Here is a 19,170-nt window from a genome sequence, read left to right on the forward strand (position 1 = left end):
AGAACTCCTGGAAGAAAGCATGAAGTGGCCTTAATTCGGTCGACTATATACCAACAGGATCTACGTCGCTTTCATGCGACGCATGTAAGGAGTCGGGCGTTCCACGAAGGCGACCTGGTGCTACGAGTGGATCAACAGCGACCTCACAAGCTTGCCCCTACCTGGGAAGTACCATTAGTCATCACCAAGGTACTGAATAATGGAGCTTACCACCTTTACAACCTCAAGAAGAGAGCCAACGAACCCCGAGCTTGGAATGCAGAACTACTCTGACGTTTTTATGCTTGACAACCGATTAGTTTGATGTAATAAGAGAGTTTTTCTGAACAATGTTGCATGTCAAAGTCATGATTCCTATAGGTTTTGTCGATTCCAATCGAGCAATTTCACATTCAAAATATACTTCGAGTGACGAGCAATCCTCTCACTCGGGGGCTTAGCTGCGAACATGTTTTCGCCTAAGTTAAAAACCCTTCCGAGTGAATAGCGACCTATTCACTAGGGGTCTTAGCTGCGAACCAGTCTTCGCCTAAGTTCAAAATATACTCCGAGTGAAGAGCAATCCTCTAACTCGGGGGCTTAGCTGCGAACCAATCTTCGCCTAAGTATAAAAACTACTCTGTGTGAAGAGCAATCCTCTCACTCGGGGGATTAGCTGCGAACTAGATTTCGCCTATGTATAAAAACTACTACGAGTGAAGAGCAATCCTCTCACTCAGGGGCTTAGCTGCGAACATATTTTCGCCTAAGTTAAAAACGCTTCTAGGTGAATATCAACTTATTCACTCGGGTTCTTAGCCGTGAACCAACCTTCGCCTAAGTTTAAAATATACTCGGAGTGAAGAGAAATCTTCTCACTTGGGGGCTTAGCTGCGAACATGTTTTCACCTAACTGAACAACCCTTCCGAGTGAATAGCAACCTATTCACTTGGGTGCTTAGCCGCAAACCGGGTTTTGCCTAAGTTTAAAATATACTCCGAGTGAAGAGCAATCCTCTCACTCGGGGGCTTAGTTGCAAACCAGTCTTCTCCTAAGTATAAAAACTACTCCGAGTGAAGAGCAATCCTCTCACTCGGGGGCTTAGCTGCGAACATATTTTCGCCTAAGTTAAAAACACTTCCGTGTGAATATCAAGTTATTCACTCGGGTGCTTAGACTCGAACCAGCCTGCGCCTAAGTTTAAGATATACTCCGATTGAAGAGAAATCCTCTCACTCGGGGGCTTAGCTGCGAACATGTTTTCGCCTAAGTTAAAAGCCCTTCCAAGTGAGTATCAACCTATTCACTCGGGTGCTTAGCCACGAACCAGCTATCGCCCAAGTTTAAAATATACTCCGAGTGAAGAGCAATCCTCGCACTCGGGGGCTTAACTGCAAACCAGTGTTCGCCTAAGTACAAAAACTACTCTGAGTGAAGAGTAATCCTCTCACTCGGGGGCTTAGCTGTGAAGATATTTTCGCCTAAGTTAAAAACCCATCCGAGTGAGTAGCTACTTATTCACTCGGGTGCTTAGCCGGGAACCAGCCTTCGCCTGTGTTTAAAATATACTTCGAGTGAAGAGTAATCCTCTCACTTGGGAACTTAGCTGCGAACATGTTTTCGCCTAAGTTAAAAATCCTTCCGAGTGAATAACAACCTATTCACTCGGGGACTTAGTCGCGAACCAGACTGCGACTCATTATAAACCTCACTCCGACTGATGAGCAATCCTCTCACTCGGAGGCTTAGCTGCGAACATGTTTTCGCCTAAGTTAAAAAACCCTTCGAGTGAATATCAACCTATTCACTCATGAACTTAGCAGGGAATCAGTCTTCGCCTCACTTAAATTCCACTCGACACTTAACTGCGAAACATATTTCGCTTAAGTAAGGAGTTTCCCCGAATATCGAGAACATTCAAAAACCAAACAAACTCAGCCAAATGCGGATAAATTCAAAGAAATCCAGCACGGATTAAAGTCATCCATGTAGACGAAAGTACTCGGGTTCAACACCCGAATGTAGTTTTAAAGGATACATTAACACTCGCCATACCGAGGCGAATTAAGGTTTGGACGGTAATCAAACATCCTTCTCAAGGCTCACCAGGACTCGCAGGATCAACGAAGGTGTCAAGGTCGATCCCATCAGCAATGCGAGTCGTCGCGTCGATGAAGGTCTCCATGAAGTCCTCAAAATGGAGCTTCTTTGTAGTAGCCACATGGAGCACCTTCAACTTATCTTCTATAGCTCCTTTGCAATGGACTCGGACGAACAAAAGGGTCACGTCTGTTCCACAGCATGCGGCAGACTTCTTCCACGCGTGCAGCCTGTTGGGCATCTGGTCCAAGCGGCTCATTATTGACTCCAGATTAGTCTGGAGGTGTCTTCAGGCCACATCTCCTTGTCGATCTTCCCCAATGCGACTCGCAGTTGGGTGACGTACCCTTGGACCTTTCAGAGACGAGCATTTAGGTGAAACATATCCATGGACACCTCATCTCCAACATGCGACTTGATAGGGTCCAGATACGGCTCCACATCTTCAGTCTCCTTATCAAAGTCTAGGCAGAATTCTATGTGAAGGAAAAATGAAAAGTCAGCCACAATTCATTTGGTAAAGTTCGAAGAGATTCACTCGGTAAAAAAAGCATACCAGTAAGTGTCCCGAGCATTTTCCCCAAGAAGTCCTTCAGATAATTTTCCATGGTGTTTCCCCTTTTCGCCATCCGCTCAAGTTTTTTCCCCCATTCGAGTCGTTCTTTCTTCAGCCTGTTGTTCTCTTCTTAAACCCGGCCGATTTCCAAGAGCTTCTTCAAGGCATTCAAGTCATTGGTAGTCATAGTCACTTCCAGATTCAGTTGAACTTGGCTCTTCTGTGATTCCAATCTGGCATACTTGACTCCAATCTCACAGGTTTTCTGAAAACATCAAGGAAATAGTTCAGTCGACACTAATATTTTTCCACTCATGAGTAGAGAAGTACGGTTCAATCGATCGAATGGCGGCCCGCCGCACCCACCCAAACTAGTGGAGATACTAACGAAACATATTCACTCGACAGTTAGAGTGGTGCAAGTACTCTAAGTAGGAAAAAGGATAATGCATCCAAGTTCTTAAGACTAATGCCCTTCGCAAACGATCGACAATAGTATCGGGGACTACACCCATTGGGTGCACTCAGCATGCCCCCACTGGATACAAAACCACTCGACCAGGTCCGGCCTGCCCGAGTCAAAAAAAGAAAGAAAAAAGAAAGAAGAGTGTGTCTTCCAATCAGACCCCTGCCAATGCAAGCACTCGACAGCGGTCTCGGGGACTACACCAAGTGGGTGCACTCAGCATGCCCCCACTGGATACAAAAGCACCCGACCAGGTCCGCCCTGGCCAAGTCAAAACAAAGATATTGTCTTCCAATCAAACCCCTGCCGATGCAAGCACTGGATAGCACTCTTGGGGACTACACCCACTAGGTTCAGTCAGCGTGCCCCCACTGGATCAGAAACAAGCAACCATACGACACAAGAAAACACCCACTGGGTGCAAAGTCAAGATGGACAAGATTCAATCGGAAACGAACTTACAATTGCACTTACTCGAACCTTAGCTTGAAGCGCCGAACTGGCATCGTACGCCAACTTGCTAACCTCATATGCCTCTCTAGTACGCTTCATCATCTGTTCGGCCCGAATCATGGCCTCTTTAGCAGCTCCGGTTTGGTCTTCCGGGACACGGTGCAGAGTATATGCAAGCGTTTTAGGACTCGGCATTGCAGCAGAGGCAACATGAGTTACCGGAAGAGGCGCAGTTGGCACTGTAGTTACAACAGTAGAACAACTAGAGGAGTTGTATTCACAGCAATCGAACATGCTGGAGGAGGAGTTGACACCAGCATTTCAGGCAGGGTCTTAGCCAATCGACAGTCGAACGTTGCAGTTCTTCATCACCATCCAAGAGTATGACATCCATAGCTGTCAGTCGGCAATATCAGTTAGTTCAATCGACGAATTTCATCTAGAAAACAGAGCAGAATCGACGAATTTCATCTAGAAAACAGAGCATGTCCAAAACATCCATGTCCATGGGATCTTCTTCATCTCCAGCACGCGACGTCATCGAGGTAGCAGCTCTGGCAAGTAAATTCCACTCGGGCGTCAAAGGCATGAAAATTCACAAAGACAAAAGAAAGAAAGAGATAGAAACTCACGTTGAAGCGACTCGCACGGCAATCCTCATTCGTGGCACAGCGTTCTAAGGCTTAGGAGCGTGAGGCTTGGGTTGTTTGGCGGATTTTTTGCAGATTCAGTTGCGGCAGCTCCATCACGCTTCACTTTCCTAGTGTTGGATGCTATCTCAAAAAGATTCCCGGCAACGGTGCCGGAAATACTTCTGATTGTTCTGCTGTGTATCCCTTGCAACTGTGCAAGGAAGTAGTTGTGTCAAACACCAGGAATCCTTCAGCTATGGCTACGCCTTAAGGGACTTCCTAGGCAAGTATGCAAAGGATTTCCCCCGTGGCCTTGGAGCCTTGCAATGGTGTTCCCTCGAAGCGGAAAGGTGATGTAGCACAGCGACGGTAAGTATCTCCCTCAGTTTGAGAACCAATGTATCAATCCGGCGGAAGAGTATCTCAAGATCCTGCACAAACACAAAAGCTTGCACCCGACGCTATGAAGGGGTTGTCAATCCCTTATAGATTGTTTGCCAAGTGAGAACTGAAAGCAACAAAGTAAAAAAGCAAAGTAAAAGCGAAGATGTAAACGATGGATGTGAATAGACCCGGGGGCCGTAGTGTTTACTAGTGGCTTCCCTCATTAAAGCAACTAGACGGTGGGTGAACAAATTACTGTCGAGCAATTGATAGAACTGTGCAGAGTCGTGACGATATCTATGCAATGATTATTTCTATAGGCATCACGTCCGAAACAAGTAGATCGATACTTTCTGCATCTACTACTATTACTCCACACATCGACCGCTATCCAGCATGCATCTAGTGTATTAAGTCCATAAGAACAGAGTAACGCCTTAAGCAAGATGACATGATGTAGAGGGATAATCTCAAACCAATGATAAAAACCCCATCTTTTTACCCTTGATGGCAACTGCTTGATGTGTGCCTTGCTGCCCCTACGATCACTTGGAAAGGTCACCACATTGCAGAACCCAAAACCAAGCACTTCTCCCATTGCAAGAATCATAGATCTAGTTGGCCAAACAAAACCCAAGACTCGGAGAGACTTACAAGGATATCAAATCATGCATATAAGAAATCAGCAAAGACTGAAATATATATCATAGATAATCTGATCACAAGTCCACAATTCATCGGATCTCAACAAACACACCGCCAAAGAAGATTACATCGGATAGATCTCCATGAAGATCATGGAGAACTTTGTATTGAAGATCCAAGAGAGAGAAGAAGCCATGTAGCTACTAACTACGGACACGTAGATATGAAGTGAACTACTCACTAGTCATTGGAGGGGCGATGATGATGATGAAGAAGCCCTCCACCTCCAAAGTCCCCTCCGACAGGGTGCCGGGAAGGGTCTCCAGATGAGATTGCGCGGAAACGGAAGCTTGCGGCGGCGGAAAAGTATTTTCGAGGCTCCCCTGATTTTTTGCGGAATATTTGGGAATATATAGGCGCAAGATCTAGATCGGGCGGCGGCCAGGGTGGCCACAAACTTGCCCACCAACGCCTCCCCCCTGGTGGCGTGGTGGGAGCTTGTGGGCTCCCTGGGGCCCACCTAGCTTGGCTCAAAGGCTCCCGGGTCTTCTTTCGTTCGGGAAAAAATCATTTCGGGGTTTTTATTCCGTTTGGACTCCGTTCCAAAATCAGATCTCAAAAGAGTTAAAAACACGGAAAAAACGGGAACTGGCACTTGGCACTGAATTAATAAGTTAGTCCCAAAAAGATATAAAAAGGTACATAAAACATACAAAGAAGGCAAGATAACAGCGTGAAACCATCAAAAGTTATAGATACGTTTGAGACGTATCACTGGAAACTAAGGTCTTGCTTGGGGTAGCCACTGGATCATGGCGATGCTTGGATCGAGACTCGGGACACAGAGGAGACTGATTTTCTTCCTCACTCTCACCCGAGTCGTCTTCACTCCCCTCGTTGTGTTCAGCATAGTCGCTGTCAATGCTGCCACCTTTACTTTACCACCGACATCAATCTGAGCCCCGTTGGGCACGTGTGAATGCATGTTTGTCCACTCCTCCAAGTTGTAAAAGCAGCAAAGTCTGTCGGCCGAAGATTCAGTTACTCGACAAAGATATGAAAGTAATCAACAAGGAAATAATGCACCAGGTTCCGTGGCTTGTTTTCAACGGACTAACGCAAGACCCACTTAGCTCCTAATGGATTGTCGCGGGATCCGGTGATGCTTTTAACACACTGAGCCACGGTTTGTGCACAAACCTTCTCCGGGTATGTCCAAGTGGAATTCTCAGGGCCCGAGTAGTGCCACATATCATGATCCCTCACCTGAAGAGGCTGAATGCGCCGACCAAGGAACATTTCAAGCATCTCCATCCACATCACTCCGCCACGGACCAGGTTAACCACCTCATTTACCAACATCCCTACCTGAGTCTTTGCTATCTCTTGAGCTTGCGCTGGTTTTCCCTTGAAGAGGGAAGGGTGATGTAGCACAGTAGCGATAAGTATTTCCCTCAGTTTGCAAACCAAGGTATAAATCCAGTAGGAGTATCAAGATGAGGCACCAATGTACTTGCGCAAAAACAAACAAACTTGCACCCAACGCTATAAAGGGGTTGTCAATCCATTCACGATTATTTGCAAGGTGAGATGTGAAGGTGAAAAGTGCAACAAAGTAATTTTGTAGATCTGAATATATGATGTGAAGTAGACCCGGGGGCCATAGTGTTCACTAGAGGCTTCTCTCATGATAGCAGGTATTACGGTCGATGAACAAATTACTGTCGAGCAATTGATAGAATCGCGCAAAGTCATGATGATATCTAAGGAAATAATCATACATATAGGCATCACGTCCGAGACAAGTAGATCGATACTTTCTGCATCTACTACTATTACTCCACACATCGACCACTATCCATCATGCATCTAGTGTATTGAGTTCATAGCAAACAGAGTAACGCTTTAAGCAAGATGACATGATGTAGAGGGATAAATTCATGCAATATGATATAAACCCCATCTTTTTACCCTTGATGGCAACAACACGATGTGTTCCTCGCTATCCCTTCTGTCACTAGGTGAGGACACCACACGGTATGAACCCAAAACCAAGCACTTCTCCCATTGCAAGAATTATAGATCAAGTTGGCCAAACGAAACCCACAACTCGAAGAGAATTACAAGGATATGAAATCATGCATATAAGAGATCAGAGGAAACTCAAATAATATTCATAGATAATCTGATCATAAATCCACAATTCATCGGATCTCGACAAACACACCGCAAAAGAAAGTTACATTGGATAGATCTCCATGAATATCATGGAGAACTTTGTATTGAAGATCCAAGAGAGAGAAGAAGCCATCTAGCTACTAGCTATGGACCCGAAGGTCTGTGGTGAACTACTCACGCATCATCGGAGAGGCAATGGTGTTGATGAAGAAGCCCTCCGTGTCTGAATCCCCCCTTCGGCAGGGCACCAGAACGGTCCCCAGATGGGATATTACGGAGACAGAAGCTTGCGGCGGCGAAAAAGTATTTTCGTGGCTCTCTTCGGTGGTTTAGGATTTTTAGAGAATTTATAGGCGGCAGAAGTAGGGCATAGGAGCCATGGTGGGCCCACAACCCTGCTAGGCGCCCCCCAGGACGCGACTATGGGGCTTGTGACCTCGCCCGAGGTCCTTTGCCTTGGTTCTCAAGTCCCCTGTGTATCTTCTGTTATGGAAAAAATCATTCCGCGGGTTTTATTCCGTTTGGACTCCGTTTAATATTCTCCTCTGAAAAAGGTCAAAAACACAGAAAAAATAGAAACTGGCGCTTGGCACTGAGTTAATAGGTTAGTCCCAAAAAAGATATAAAATAGCATATTCATGCATACAAAACATCCAAAGTTGACAAGACAATAGCATGGAACCAACAAAAATTATAGATACGTTGGAGACGTATCAAGCATCCCCAAGCTTAACTCGTGCTCGTCCTCGAGTAGGGAAGTGTTAAAGATTGAAGTTTTGATGTGGAATGCTACCTAACATATTTGTCCTTTGTAACTTCTTTCTTGTCGCATGAATGTTCAGATCTGTAAGATTCAAAACAATAGTTTACTATTGACATGAAAACAATAATACTTCAAGCAAACTAGCAAAGTAATCATGAACTTTTGAAATAACAAGGCCAAAGAAAGTTGTCCCTACAAAATTATATAGTCTGGCTATGCTCCATCATCCCCACACAACGAATTTAAATCATGCACAATCCCGGTATTGGCCAAGTAATTGTTTTCGCACTCTTACTTTCTCGAACTTTTACAACTCTCACGCAATACATGAGCGTGAGCCATGGATATAGCACTATAGGTGGAATAGAGTGTGGTGGAGGTTGTGAGGCAAAAAGGAGGAGATGGTCACATTGACTTGGCATATTAATGGGCTTTGCAGATGCCCATCAATAGATATCAATGTGAATGAGTAGAGATTGCCATGCAATGAATGCACGAGAGCTATTAGTGTGTGAAAGCTCAAAAGGAAAACTAGTGGGTGTGCACCCAACTTGCTTGCTCACGAAGTCCTAGGGCAATTTTGAGGAAGCCCATCATTGGAATATACAAGCCAAGTTATAAAATGAAAATTCCCACTAGTATATGGAAGTGTCAAAACAAGAGACTGTCTATCATGAAAAACATGGTGCTATTTTGAACCACAAGTGTGGAAAAAGATAGTAGCATTGTCCCTTCTCTCTTTTTCTCACATTTTTTTTGTTTGGGAACTTTGGCCTCTTTTTTTTCTTTTTTTCTTTTTTTGGTGGGCATCTTTGGCCTCTTTTTTATTTATTTATTCCTCACATGGGACAATGCTCTAATAATGATGATCATCACACTTTTATTTACTTACAACTCAATACTTAGAACGAGGACAACTCTATAGGAAATGCCTCCGGCAGTGTACCGAGATGTGCAAGGATCTCGCTTAGCGTATGACGTTGAAACATCTCGTTAGCTATCTTACGATCATGCAATGGCAATATGAAAGTGACGGCACAAGTCATGAGATGGAACGGTGGGAGTTGCATGGCAATATATCTCGGAATGGCTATGAAAATGCCATAATAGGTAGGTATGGTGGCTGTTTTGAGAAAGGTATATGGTGGATTTGTGCAGCAGCGAAAGTTGCACGGCACTAGAGAGGCTAGCAATGGTGGAAGGTGAAAGTGCATCTATACCATGGACTGACATTAGTCATGAAGAACTCATATACTTATTGTGAAAGTTTTATTAGTAGTCGAAACAAAGTGCTAAATGCATACTCCTAGGGGAAGGGTTGGTAGGTGTTAACCATCGCGCGTTCCCGACCGCCACACAAAGGATGACAATCAATAAATCAATTATGCTCCGAGTTCCTAACATAGCGCTTCACCATACGTGCATGCTACGGGAATCACTAACTTCAACACAAGTACTTCTAGATTCACAACACCCTACTAACATAACTCTAATATTACCAAATCCATATCTCCAAACTTGATTGTTAGGAATCAAAATTCTCTTACTAATCAATGGACTTGAATATGGAAGTTTTTATTATATCCTCTTTGGATGCCTATCATCTTTAGGACTACTTTCATAGCACACGCCAATTACCAAGTTACTAAGAGAGAGCACTCTCAAAAAGATATAAGTGAAGATTGAGAGTTTTTATTTCTACAAAATATGACACCGCCGTGATCTAAAAAGATTTATGTGAAGCACTAGAGCAAAGTTATCTAGCTCAAAAGATATAAGTGAAGCAAATGCGAGCTAAATTGCCTAACTCAAAAGATATAAGTGAAGCTGAATGATTATTCTAGCAAATTCACGATGAGTGCATGTCCCTCTCAAAAAGGTGTGCAGCAAGGATGATTGTGACAAAACAAAAATCAAAGACTCCTATAATACACGACGCTCCAAGCAAACCACATATCATGTGGTGAATAAAAATATAGCTCCAAGTAACGTTACCGATGGATTGAAGACGAAAGAGGGGATGCCTTCCCGGAGCATCCCCAAGCTTAGGCTTTTTGGTGTCCCTGAATTTGGCTTGGGATGACATGGGCATCCCCAATCTTAATCTCTTTTCACTCTTTATTCCATTGTCGATGAGAACATCACCCAAAACTTGAAAACTTCACAACACAAAACTTAAACAGAAACTTGTGATATCATTAGCATAAGAAAACAAACCACCAACTCTTTACGTACTGTAGTAAACTTGATTTCCATTTAGATTGATGTTATATTAATGTATTCTCACATCTCCATGGCTAGTACCCCCCGATACTAACCATAGTTTCATCAAAATAAGCAATCAACACAACAAAAACAGAATCTGTCAAAAACAGACCAGTCTGTAGCAATCTGTAAACTTCGTATACCTCTGTTATCCCCAAAATTCTGAAACATTATGAAAATTAGGGCAATTTACATATCAATCATAAGAAAGAATAATCAACTCAAAATCTCTTTCTGGATAGAAATGAAAAATAATTTCGTGACCACAAAGTTTCTGTCTTTTTCAGCAAGATCAAACAACCATCACCAAAACTGATCATAAAGGTTCTATTTGGCACAAACACAAAAAAAACATAAAAAACACAATCATAACAGAATTATTATGGTATGGACACAACAAAACAGAAAGTAAAAAGCAAAAAATAAATTTATTCATTGGGTTGCCTCCCAACAAGCTCTATCGTTTAACGCCCTTAGCTAGGCATTGATAATTCAATGATGCTCACATAAAAGGCAAGAATTGAAGCACAACGAGAGCATCATAAAGCATGTGAAAATCACATCTAGGTCTAACATACTTCCTATGCATAGGCATTTTATAAGAAAACAAATTATCAAGACAAGCAATAACTACCATATGCAAGGAAGAAGAAAGAGACAATATCAATCTCAACATAACGAGAGGTAATTTAATAACATGAAAGTTTCTACCACAATATTTTCCTCTCTCATAACAATTACATGTGGGATCATATTCAAATTCAAAAATATATCTATCACGTAGGATATTCTTTTCGTGACTCTCTTCAAAAATAGTGGGATTATCATCAACTAAAGTGATGACTTCTCCAAACCCACTTTCAGTATTATTGCAAATATCATATTCATCATGAGGCTTAAACAAATTTTCGAGATCATAAGAAAAATCATTACCCCAATCATGATCATTGCAACAAGTAGTGGACATAGCAAAACTAGCATCCGCAAGCTTATGGTTTTGCATATTTTTAGCACAATTGACATTAATAGAATTCATAGTGAAACCATTGCAATCATGCTTTTCATTCAAGGAGCCCTCGTGAATCACTTCACAAATTTCTTCATCACAATTTTCAGATTCACGCATCTCAAGCAAAACTTCATAAAGATAGTCAAGTGCACTCAACTCACTAGCAATTGGTTCAACATAATTGGATCTCTTAAAGAGATTAGCAAGTGGATGAGGATCCATATCAATAGATTTTCAGCAAGCGAAGATGCAAGAATATTGAAGGCACATAGCACACAAGCAAAGGAAAGGCAAATAATGTAAATGCAAGAGATGAGTTTGCGATAGGTACTTGTATATATGCTTCACTTGAATACTCCCCGGCAACGGCGCCACAAATTGGCACGTTGACGGGAGACTATTCTTGACTTGATCCTCCCCGGCAACAGCGCCAGAAATTGGCACGTTGACGGGAGACTATTCTTGACTTGATCCTCCCCAGTAACGGCGCCAGAAATTCTTCTTGCTACCTCTTGAGCTTGCGTTGGTTTTTCCCTTGAAGAGGAAAGGGTGATGCAGCACAGTAGCGTAAGTATTTCCCTCACTTTGAGAACCAAGGTATCAATCCAATAGGAGTATCAAGATGAGGCACCAATGTACCTGCGCAAAAAGAAACAAACTTGCACCCAACGCTATAAAGGGGTTGTCAATACCTTCACGATTATTTGCAAGGTGAGATTTGAAGGTGAAAAGTGCAACAAAGTAATTTTGTATATCTGAATATATGATGTGAAGTAGACCCGGGGGCCATAATGTTCACTAGAGGCTTCTCTCATGATAGCAAGTATTACGGTGGGTGAACGAATTACTGTCGAGCAATTGATAGAATCGCGCAAAGTCATGATGATATCTAAGGCAATGATCCTACATATAGGCATCACGTCCGAGACAAGTAGACCGATACTTTTTGCATCTACTACTATTACTCCACACATCGACCGCTATCCAGCATGCATCTAGTGTATTGAGTTCATAACAAACAGAGTAACGCTTTAAGCAAGATGACATGATGTAGAGGGATAAATTAATGCAATATGATATAAACCCCATCTTTTTACCCTTGATGGAAACCACACGATGCGTGCCTCGCTACCCCTTCTGTCACTAGGTGAGGACACCGCATGGTATGAACCCAAATCCAAGCACTTCTCCCATTGCAAGAATTATAGATCAAGTTGGCCAAACAAAACCCACAACTCGAAAGAATTACAAGGATACGAAATCATGCATATAAGAGATCAGAAGAAACTCAAATAATATTCATAGATAATCTCATCATAAATCCACAATTCATTGGAACTCAACAAACACACCGCAAAACAAAGTTACATCGGATAGATCTCCCTGAAGATCATGGAGAACTTTGTATTGAAGATCCAAGAGAGAGAAGAAGCCATCTAGCTACTAGCTATGGACCCGAAGGTCTGTCGTGAACTACTCACGCATCATCGCAGAGGCAATGGTGTTGATGAAGAAGCCCTCCGTGTCCGAATCCCCCTCCGGCAGGGCACCAGAACGGTCCCCAGATGGGATCTTGTGGAGACAGAAGCTTGCGGCGGCGGAAAAATATTTTCGTGTTTCTCTTCAGTGGTTTTGGATTTTTAGAGAATTTATAGGCGGAAGAAGTAGGGAAAAGGACCCACGGGGGGCCCACAAGCCTGCTAGGCGCCCCCTGGCCGTGGCTAGGGGGATTATGACCTCCCCCGAGGTCCTTTTCCTTGGTTCTCAAGTCCCTTATGTATCTTCTGTTATGGAAAAAAATCATTCCGCAGGTTTTATTCCGTCTGGACTCCGTTTAATATTCGCCTCTGAAAAAGGTCAAAAACACGGAAAAAACAGAAACTGGTGCTTGGCGCTGAGTTAATAGGTTAGTCCCAAAAAAGATATAAAATAGCGTATTCATGCATACAAAACATCCAAAGTTGACAAGATAATAGCATGGAACCAACAAAAATTATAGATACGTTGGAGACGTATCAGTCTTCTCCTCATCCAACACATGTATCGTCCTAGGAGCAGTAGGTCGCTCCAAGGTGAATGGGGCAAGGCCAGTCGACATGTTTGGAGATGCAATATCATTACAGTAAAACCAAGTCGACTGCCAGTTCCGGACTGACTCAGGAAGGGTCATCTGAGGATACGTACTCCTACTCCTTTTTTGAATCCCCAGACCACCGCACAACTGAATGACATGAGTCCTACTATCACTCGGATTTGCTTTCTTCACTGCTTGGGAGTGCACACGAAGATGTATTTAAATAGTCCCCAATGAGGAGGACAACCCAAAAAGCATTCGCACATCATGACGAATGCGGCGAGATACGCGATGGAATTGGGAGGAAGATGATGAAGTTGCGCACCAAAGCAATGGAAAAACCCGCAGATGAAAGGATGAGGGGGTAGAGAGAAACCTCGCTACCCTTCGCGTCGCTCTGGCTCGATCTCCTCTTCAGGTAGCCTCCATGACTTCTCACCTATCATCCCATGTTAAAAAACCTCCTGAACATCCTCCTTCCGGACAGTTGACGGGAGAAAATCTCCCTGGATCCACCCTGGCGGCAGCGCAGGTCGGCCACCTGGCTTCTTCGACTTTCTGTCCTTATTAGCGCGCTCAAGCTGGCTCGTCTTGCCTTTCGTCATTGCAGCGGCAGCGGAGGCAGGTCAAAGCAGCACCTGCGAGGCAAAGGTGGAGAGGAAGCAGGGGAGAATCAGAGAAAAGTGCCGCTCCAACCCTACCTTCGGTCCGATTTATAACCGCCCAAGTGATTCACTGACTGGTGGACCCGTCGGATCTTTGTCTATCCTGGTAACAGAGGAGGCACGATACGTGGCGATAAGGGCGGCACAATAATCGAGGCTTTGTTGTCTCACTTGCCCTCGTTGTTGTGTCATCATCACGTAGCGCGCACTAACCGAAATTTTGAATCTAGTGAAATCTAGACCTCACAAAGTGATCCATCACATCTCAATATTTCGTTAGCCAATTAGATCAACCTCAATGCTTAAATCCACTCGGACGTGCTTCACACTAGAATAGATCAGGGTGAATGACGAATACTTCAGTCGTCGCATAGTTCTATTAAGCTCAGAAGTACGTTCAAGATCGGTATGCCTCGACCAAATCTACATCGACCCCTTCCTCACTCGAACCCCGATCCATTCGAGGGATAATGATGGGGATATGTACCTAGGGTAGGGTCACACGCCTGACCTAGATGTCCTACGTAAGGGTAACTCATTAAAGACTTGAAGGCCACAAGGAAGATTCCGACTGGATAGCCATATCGTCTAAGTCACTCTGTAAGAAATCACTCGGAGTACTTTCCCCTTCACTCGACAACCAACTTCCACTCGAAAAAAGCCAGTCGACGTAGAAGACCAGAAGCCACTCCAGGGAGGCCAACAGGTGAGCGTTCAGCTGGTCGTAAAAAATAACATTAATTATGTACGTTATCAGTAATGTACACCTTTAAACTCCATTGATCGAACCATTAGATGTTTGGGCCACCGCCGTCTGGGAGGTACAGAGCCCATTCTCCCTCTCGTCGCATTCTCCTTGTTCCCTTGTGGCCCACAGAACTAACACATCGTCCCTTCGATGGATTGCAGTCAAAGCCGAATTCCTCCTCCTCGAGAACTTCGGCCGCCGCTCGGGCTCGACACTGTCGATAGTCCGTCACCCCTGATGACCTAGCTCACCATTTCTCGGCTGGCGACGGTGCCTTGAGAAGGCTCTTGCTCTCGATGCCCCGAACCGCTGCCCACATCACCGCCGGTGAGCTCCCCCTCTCCCCTGTCGAGAGGTAGAAGACAACTTTGGGGTGGGACCCGCGCGTCAGTCTCTCCATGCCTCTCTCTCTCGCTGATAGAAGGGTCCCGCGTGCAAGTTTAAATTGAAACCTGTCAGGGGCACCCCTTCACCCCATGGGCTGATTTCATCTGGGCCGGCTGTGCTCGCGCCGGTTTCGGCCCACTAGGCACAACGCCTTTTTCATTTTTCCAATTTAATGGAACTTGCAAAAATCCGAGAGGATAAAATAATAGTCCAAATGTTGTGATTCCAAATAATAAATTTAAATAAAAACCTAAGCTATTTAATGGTATAAATTCTGTAATTTTCATAGAAACTTTTACACACTGTTTTATTTAAAAACCTAGTTATAAATATTTTATCTATCTATTAAAATTGTTCTCAAAACTTTTACACTTAAAAACCAAAATCCAATAATTATTATCAAGCTTATAATTACCCTACTATTTTACAAAAATGGTGTGACATTTTTAACAAGACTTTATTTTATTTGTTTTCGTCATGCTCTTATTTTTGCCCTTTAATATTGTGATGATAGATTGCGTTGTTGGCGAGGAATTGGACCAGAAGACTTCAAAGACCCCGAGAACCTTGTTGAGCGAGGCAAGCATCCCTTTGACCATGTCTAAGAAACTACTTTTTTTCATGTCATATAACATTTCATTCCGATGCATTGAATCATGTTGAATAAGTGACCACCTTGGTGGGGTTGTCTCCGGAAAACTCCTGGTTGACACTTGCACTTTGGCATGACCCTAGCTTCCTATGAGGGTTGTGCGGGTGGGAAGTAGTTAGGCTCCTATATAAATGCTACACAAATTGGGATGGGAATATGCTAGGTGATGGAAAGGAAATATTTCAAAGGATTTTCAAAAACACCATCAGGTGCCACTAATACCTGAGGGAGATGGCGTTGAGTTGGGTGATAACTTGAGAAAGAAGTGGTGTACCAAGAGAAGTTGTGTGTGTGTGTGTGTGGTTTCGAAAACACGAGAGATTTAAGATTTGTGGACCATCCCAACCTTACATGTGCGACCATGATAGCCCTTTTTGGGATGGGGCTTTGTTTATTACCTTCGTCGATGCTAGGAGAGAGCCCGCAATACCAGTGGTAGGAGGGCCGAGTCACCCTCTCGAGACGGGGTCATGCCTGGTAGGGCGACCATGAGCAGGTTTTACAAGCATTGGGCACACGGTTGCGTGCCCTCATGCATGGTATGATCTAGAGTGAGGCTCATATGATCTACATCGTTTGGGACGGTACCAACGAGTGGACTCTTCCTTTGGTGTTGCCATGGGAAAATCATTATTCGGGTGCTTACCTCGGGTATGTAATATACCGCAGGTCATGGATGACACGAAAGTTTGCCGAGTCTTCTGTGTACAGCATGCAACCTGTGCAGAGTGTAAAAGTATTCAAAAAACCGTGTCCATGGTCAAGGACAGTTGGATAATCCTTCTTAAACTACGTCCAAAAGTTTCGCATAAAGCAAGTATGCGTGTGTGTGAGAAAGGTAGTTATGTGAGAAAGATGACAGTTTGATTCATGAGCTAAATCAAATGACTTGGCATGATGGTTGGACATGGTATGTTCAACCCTCAGTTCATATTGATATATATAACCTGTTCATATGGGTATCGGCTACCCTATGATGCATACCCTCCAAGATATTGATCATCTCATTGCACTTAAAATTAGCTTTCTGTAAATTACCTATTCAGTGTTATATCATGTTTTGTCATTACTTCGTTCCACGACATGGATTGCTTGCGAGTACATTCAAAGTACTCAATGGCTTGCCACTCGTTATTTAATTGGCGATACATAGAAGAGGAGGAATATGGAAAAGAGTTTGTCGGAGACCAAGATGCGAACTAGGACGCTTCCAAGTCAGAATCCCTATAGGTTAAGGCAGATGTCATGGGTTCAGGATTTCGTTCAAGAATTCCGTTGCGAGTTATCTTTGGTGTGTCGGCCTTAGAGGACCTATCTATGTAAGACTTGACATTAATGGTCTCTATTTGTATAAGACGGTATGTATGGATATAAGACTCGTTTTATTCAGCTTCTGTGTGTTCAATAAGCATTGATCTCTGGGATCACTGTACACGTTCATTTACTAAGCACGACTTATCACAGCCGTCATATGGTAGGAAGCCTTAGTTAGCATGGATGTCAGATAGGATAAACCCTCTTCCACAAACTATACCTAGTACCTACACTTTGGAGTTTCCATACTTCAAAAGCATTAGTGACACCCTCCCCTTAAACCATGTAGATGTCCATCGTACCCGAAGACCTCATAGCATCCGGATTTCCCCTACTCCTTGTGGACAGCCTGGAGAAGTGCGAGTTCCGTCGATCACCCGTTTTCCTCTACATGAGCACTGGGTCGATGCCACCATAAAGGAGTACCACGTTGATGTGGTCGTGAAGGCAAACCACTCCCCGGCAAGCTTGTTCTTTGAAGGACCACAGATGGAGACCTTGGTGTTAGCAGTTCAAACACCTGCATAGAAGGCACCCATGCACCTGCGGGACATAATTCCAAAGATGGCTGACGAGCCGGCTACTCGTCACTTTCCCTTCAGGAAAGATGACATTGGCGAAAGTTTGACGTTGATCCCATGCCCATAGGATGGAACACCACACGGATTCAAGACCTACTCCAGCCACTCCACCGACAGTCTGTCTCACAACTTGATTAAGGAGTTTGTGAAACTCTGTAGGGAACTTCACCACACTCGAGAGCTACTCCAACTAGCAAAGGTGAAGCCAGACAAGATCAAGAAGGATGGAGGCCCCGAGGTACGACCAGCTATCGCTTACAGAGGAGGATTAACCCCAGCGATAGATGCACCCATAGTCATCATCACATGAGTGTGAAGGAGTATCGTGAACTCTTCACTCATCCACTTGCGAAGCATAGTCGGGATGGACCTCCTCATCCTCCGACCCCCTCGAAGGGAGACGATGCTCGTATTGATGATGACCAGGAGGAAGACACACAGGAGCGTGAGTAGAAGACCGAGCACTCGACCACTTAAATCCAAGAAGCCCTAGGGTAGGATAAGGCATGTGTCCCTCATGCGAAGTCGAGTCGGTGTAATGGTTCATATGAAACCATGTGCGCTTATTGTTTGTTTTATTGTTTGTGTTTCGGTGTGAGTCATGTTTTTGCCTTAGGCAACATGTAAGTGACTGCATCACCTATCTTATCTTAATATTACGTGTTGGGTCTTTCGACCTTTGACTGTTACACTTGCACTGTGCCAACCCCCTTAGGCACATTTTCCTCTTGTTGTTGTTTCCTTTGTCTATTCCAGTTTATTCACTTGGTTGTTCCAAACAGATGGTGACTGCTACCTGCACCGGTACTTTTGGCAACCCCAACATCGATAATGCTAGTCTGCAGCTAGAGGCCGGTGGGTGTGCTCAAGATAGAAATCCCTAGGAGCAGCCACGAGGCGACATTACCTCGCCACCACCTCCAAGTTCTCCGGGAGGAGCGTCAAGCCATCTCTGCAGCTATGCAACAGACGGATCAGACCCTCGTGAACAACCAGCAGCAAGGCAGGGACGGTAATGGCCTCTCCACTCTTTCAAAGTTGATGAGGAGTTCGCCCCCGACCTTCACCAAGACAGTTGAACCTTTGGATGCTGATGACTGGAACCGCACCATTGAGACCCTCCTTGCATTGGTCAACTACAATGAGGACTGTGAGAAGGTTCTTTATGCCTCTCACTGCCTCGGAGGTACGGCCAGAGCTTGGTGGGATGGATTCAAGGTCATGCAAGGTGAGCGTGTGATCAACTGGGATGATTTCAAGCAAGGATTTCGCATTGCCCATATCCCTTCTGGGATTAAGGCCATCAAGAAGCGGGAAT

Source organism: Hordeum vulgare, chromosome 6H, assembly GCF_904849725.1.
Source record: "Hordeum vulgare subsp. vulgare chromosome 6H, MorexV3_pseudomolecules_assembly, whole genome shotgun sequence".
Lineage (NCBI taxonomy): Eukaryota > Viridiplantae > Streptophyta > Magnoliopsida > Poales > Poaceae > Hordeum > Hordeum vulgare.